Source organism: Callorhinus ursinus, unplaced genomic scaffold (assembly GCF_003265705.2).
Source record: "Callorhinus ursinus isolate GAN/ISIS: 27379988/994484 unplaced genomic scaffold, GSC_fseal_2.0 scaffold21, whole genome shotgun sequence".
Taxonomy (NCBI): domain Eukaryota; kingdom Metazoa; phylum Chordata; class Mammalia; order Carnivora; family Otariidae; genus Callorhinus; species Callorhinus ursinus.
The window spans coordinates 83,667-89,417 of NW_027397083.1; the positions used below are offsets into that span (position 1 = coordinate 83,667).

General features: G+C 40.0%; 1 pseudogene; it reads left to right on the plus strand.

Moving 5' to 3' along the window:
- Window positions 1-4,213: 4,213 nt before the first annotated feature.
- On the plus strand, window positions 4,214-4,314 carry LOC112829843 (U6 spliceosomal RNA; annotated as a pseudogene).
- Window positions 4,315-5,751: the final 1,437 nt, after the last annotated feature.

A 5,751-nucleotide genomic window follows, 5' to 3' on the forward strand; every position in this document is an offset into this window, starting at 1 on the left:
AAAGAAAGAAAGAAAGAAAGAGAGAGAGAGAGAGAGAGAAAGAAAGAAAGAAAGAAAGAAAGAAAGAAAGAAAGAAAGAAAGAAAGAAAGAAAGAAAGAAAGGCTTTGCAGTTGGCCAAAGGAAGGGAGATTTTTCTTTCTTTTTTTTTAAATGTTTTTGTTTTGTTAACCAAAATGAAAACTCATGATTCTGTTCATAACTTTTAAAGAGCACCCCAGCAATAAAAAAGGTAATAGTAATGGAGGAAAATGTTATTTAATTTTGTAAGTGAAAATATGGGAAAAGAAGTGGGCCTCATTGAATCTTGACTCCTCAAGAATCCCTTCCACAGCATCTCAGTGTTCCAGACTCTGCTTGAGCTTCCAAGGAGAGAGATCATTCACTTGTAAGACACCACATTCCTTGTTGGACAACTCCGATTGTTAAAGTACCACATGCTTGTTTGAGCTAAAGTCCATCTACAAGCAACTTCCTTCCACTGATCCTATTTTGACCCTCTAGAGCTTTCTTTTCCCTGACAGGTCTCCCAAGTATCCAAGTATTAGGACAGATTTTGTATCTTCTTTAAGTCTTTAGTCCTCTTATCTCTAGAGCAAATACTCCATCAGTTTTCTCTCCAGGAGATCATATTTAAATGCTCTCACACCAGTCACCTTCTAGATTTTCCCTAGCTCCATATCCTTCTACAAATTTTCACCCAGAAATAAACACAGTGCACTGGGAGTATTTTGTTCTGGGGAACTGTTACTTATCATGACCTGTGAACTACATCTCTATCAATTCACCTTGATCACTTTAGCCTCTCATAAATTTGGTATCAAATAAAATCTCCATATCACTTCATTTGACTTTCAATTCTGCCTGATCACAATTTATTTTACTAACATACATGTAGGACTTTTTTTTTTTAGAGAGAGAGCGAGCACGCACTCATGAGTGGGGGTGGGGGGTGGAAGGACAGAGGGAGACAGAGAGAGAGAACCTTAGGCAGGCTTCACACACAGCAGAGTCCAACAAGGGGCTCAATCTCACCACCCTGAGATCATGACCTGAGATGAAACCAAGAGTCAGACACTTAACCAACTGAGCTACCCAGATGCCCCTGTAGGACTTTTCATTTAACACTGATATATTGGTTTGTGTCTTTTTTTTAATTGGTTTGGGCCAAGTGAACCAAACTGCCACAGTCACCTTCAGGATTTTATTCATCATAGTTTTGTGGCATGATCAAAATTACAATCATATTTCATTTCCTTTGTCCAAATCATTAACCAATATCTACAGTAAAATACAAGTGAGCATCTATGGTAGTCCTCCTATTTGGGAATTGTCCAACTAGATAGAAATATGCTCAATTAATACCATTGGTGGTACATTGTCACAATTATGACCACAGCCCCCAGGGGATCCATGCCTCTGGGTGGCCCCCTTCCCCTATGGCTATGTGACTTGCTTTGACCAATGGGACATTAGCAAATATATTGCAAGCAGAGGCTTACACTTACCCTTTGGTGTCAGTCCTCTCTTGCTGCCCTGTGACTGTCACAAGATGTTAGGGCTAGGATAACACCTAGAGATAGGCCATCAAGAAGGTTCCCTAGACCAACCCCAGCCGATCCTCCAGATGACTGCGTCACATTAGTGATTCCGGCAGAAGAACTACCCAGCCGAACTAGCCTAAAATGTTGACCCACAGAAACATGGGCAAATAAAATGGTTGTTATTGTAAGTCATTAAGTTTGAACTGGTATATTTTGCATCAACAAATAACCAATTCACTATCCAATCTGTAATAAACCATCTCTCCAAGAAGAATATCATGGAAAGCCTATCAAATCTTTTCATACAATCAAAATACATTACAGTACGGATATAAATCTAACCATTGAAAAGCCTTATTTTTTTTGTTTCTCAAATAAATTTTATTTTATTTTATTTTATTATGTTATGAAAAGCCTTATTTTAAAAGTAAAGTGTATTTGGCATGATTTATCTTGGGTCACTTCATATGGGCTCTTCTTAGTAATCACCAGGCTTTTCAAAACGCTTACAAATTATTTATTTAATCATGCATTTCCAGAATTTTAATAGGGATTAGCACTGAGATGGCTATCTCATTGTTTTGAAACACACTGGTAGTTTATAAATTTTGTTTATATCTTCATCTGAATGGGAAAAGAAACATTCAATAGTTGTGAGTGCCTTGGGAATGGAGAATATGCCATTTATCCTTGAATTCCCAGCATCTAGTGCAGTGGCTAGCATTTATTAGACTCAGCTGATTTACTACCAAGAGATAAATTACATCTAGGGAGAGTGCCTTGCCGCTCATAAAAATTGTATGTTCTTTATACAAAAGAATTGTGTTCTACCCTTTTCCTAACATTTTTATCCCTCACTACTCCTTTAGCAGTGGTGGTACTCCATAAATATTTGTGGAATTGAACAGGACTAGCTTTGGAGATAATTTTTTTCTGGTTTTCAGATTTTTTTTAATGCTACTGATAAATGTCCATTCTTATTAAAAACTTTTTTGAAACATTTATTGCTACTACTAACTTTTTAATGCTCTATTTGATTCTATGTCGGTAAGTCCTATGTTCCCTAAGACTTACAGATAATAAAAAATACAAATGGGAACTATAAAATATCCATCTGAAGGAAGTGGGTAGCTATTATTACTGCATATTAAAAGAATATTATATAATTGGCTATATTTAACCCAATTTTAGCAAGGGTATTTTTTTAAAGATTTTATTTATTTATTTGACAGAGAGAGAGAGAGAGACAGAGCTAGAGAGGGAACACAAGCAGGGGGAGTGGGAGAGGGAGAAGCAGGCTTCCTGCTGAACAGGGAGCCCGATGTGGGGCTCGATCCCAGGACCCTGGGACCATGACCTGAGCCAAAGGCGCTTAACCAACTGAGCCACCCAGGCACCCGCAAGGGTATTTTTAAACTGCCATCATTCATAGAAAAATTTTGTAACTCTCACTTGCTGCAGAGGGGATGTTATTGATGCTGTTCCTTTTCATTCCAAAAGTAAAGAGCCAGGGATGCCTGGGTGGCTCAGTCTGTTAAGCGTCTCAGGTCATGATCCCAGGGTCCTGGGATGGAGTCCTGCATAGGGCTCCCTGCTCAGCGGGGAGCCTGCTTCTCCCTCTGCCTGCTCTGCCTGCCCCGTCCCCTGTTTGTGCGCGCTCTCTCTCTCTCTGACAAATAAATAAATAAAATCTTAAATAATAATAATAAAGAGCCAAAGAGACAGGCATACTCTGCAATTACACCCAGAAGAAAATCCCAAACAGACTCTCAGGTTTCTTTCATCCTTTTGCAGTATTGCAGTGTTTAGAAGCAGAGGAAAGAGGATAATGAAGAAAAGGTGAGGGGCGCCTGGGTGGCTCAATCAGTTAAGCGTCTGCCTTTAGTTCAGGTCATGATCCCAGAGTCCTGGGATCAAGTCCCTCGTCAGGCTCCCTGCTCAGCAGGGACCCTGCTTCTCCCTCTCCCTCTGCTGCTCTCCCTGGTTGTGCTCTCTCTCTTTCTCTTTCTCTCTCTCAAATAAAAATCTTAAAAAAAAAAAAATGAGTCAGAAAACACTAGAAAAACAAATCAGGTGAGGACATGGAGACAGGGCTGACAGAGGAAAGCAGGATGTCTGAGAAACCTGTGGGGGTGTGAAAGATGAGAGGAGTTATGGGTTATTGCAACAGGCAGCAGAGCATCTACCATGGTTCTCTAGAAGAAGCATCATAGGGTTGAGATTCAGAGACATGGAGACATGGTTTCTAGGAGCGGTAAGCTGGGAAAGTCACTATCGTCCTTCAAGCCTCTGTCCCAGTATCTAGAAAATACGAGGATTAAGCTTATTTATATCTAAGATATCTAAGAGCACTGACTTTGATTCATTAATTCTCCTGAGTTCTATTCCAATTCTCGGGACATTTGTCCTCACCTTGGACAGGTGCTTTTACCCCACAGTAATAGATTTTAGCTGCTTCTCAATCATCAAGTGAAAATGAAAAACGTGGGCATGACAAAATGGGATAGCAGTTACCCTTGTCTTATCCCAAGTAGGACAGAAAGTCCGAGGGCTGGGGTTCTTTGGGTCTCTGACTTGGGAAACACACCCTCCCAAAGGTGGTTTCATTCTGAGGTCTTTTGAAAGTCAGATGTTGCCGTATGACTTTCTCATTATTTGAAAAGAAATGAGCGTTCGCTTCACAGCACAGGTACTAAGACTGGAACAATACTGAGATTAGCATGGTGCCTGCACAAGGATGACATGCAAATTGATGAAGCATTCCATATTTTTAAAAACAAAAGCCCGAACTCATAGGTACAGAGAATGTATTCATGGTTGCCAGAGGTAAGGGATGAAGGGTTGGCCAAAAATGGTGAAGTGGGTCAAAAGGTACAAACTTCCAGTTATGAAATAAATAAGTCCTGGTGATGTAATGTACCACATGGTGACTATAGTTAACAATATTGTACATTTGATAGTCACTAAGGGAGGAGATCTTAAAAGTTCTCATCACAAGAAAAAGAACTGTAACTATGGTAACATATATTAACTATATTTTATTGAGCTATTCAGCTCAATGACACTTCATCTAAATAGTCTTTCCTGACCACCCTCCCCACCCCCACATGAGGACAAGTGACCACACCATCCCCCGTGTTCACTCTGTACCTTGTGTATAACTCTATCACAGCACCTGTAACACCTGTAGTGTCCTTATTTATCTCCCTCAAGTACACTGTGACCTCTTTGGAGGAAGAAACTATCTCCATTAACTTGATGCCTAGAGATCTCAAAAATATTGAATTAATTTATGAATCATTAGTTTACAGCCATGCATTCAGGGCCAGCTCAGTTTTTGCCTCCATGTGAAGCATTGTGTGACTTTTCTTGTCCCTCCCTCCTCTATGGTAACATCCCTTTCAAGGGATAGTCTGGCATTGGACCCTACTCACATTTCATGCCCTTGTGTTTTATCTCCCAAGTCAGATGTGACCTCATTGATGGCAGACACCACACCTAATATGTCTTAGAATATCTCACAAAACTTGCCACAGTGAATAGGTGGCAGTCAAAAAAATCACCTGGAAAACTACAGGTTAAATAACCTAATGGAAGAAATTGAAGACACCAATCAAAGTACAGAAATACTTCAAAGACTAACACAGACCATATAAAGTACCATCCTTCTTAGTTGTCCACCACTGCTCTTCATGAAACATGTAGGATGACACACTACACCCAGGGTGTATCATCCAACTATTCTTTTGTGACTTTCAGGATTCCCAGCCTCTGTCATATCCTTGCTTTCAGTGATCCCAGGAGGTGGGGAGGCCCCCAGCTGTGCACAGAGACTTTCTTTACCTATAGTAGCTAGGTGTTTCTGCTTCAGTGACAACATCTCAATAGCAAAAGTCTGAGTCTCTTATGGTATACATCCATGATAATATGTATTTCTTCCAGTTGACTCAATTAAGAAATGAAGAGAAGTGAGGAACTTCCCAGCATGAACAACAAATGCATGTTAGCACCCTCATTTACACAGCTTGCAAGAAGAAACTCCAGGCTATCCTTCACAGGATACTTGGCAAAATTATTCTTTTCATTATAGAAAGAAGGAAGGAAGGAAGGAAAGAAGGAAGGAAAGAGGGAAAGGGAGGGAGGAAAGGAAGGAGGGAAGAAAGAAGAAAGAAAGAAAGAAAGAAAGAAAGAAAGAAAGAAAGAAAGAAA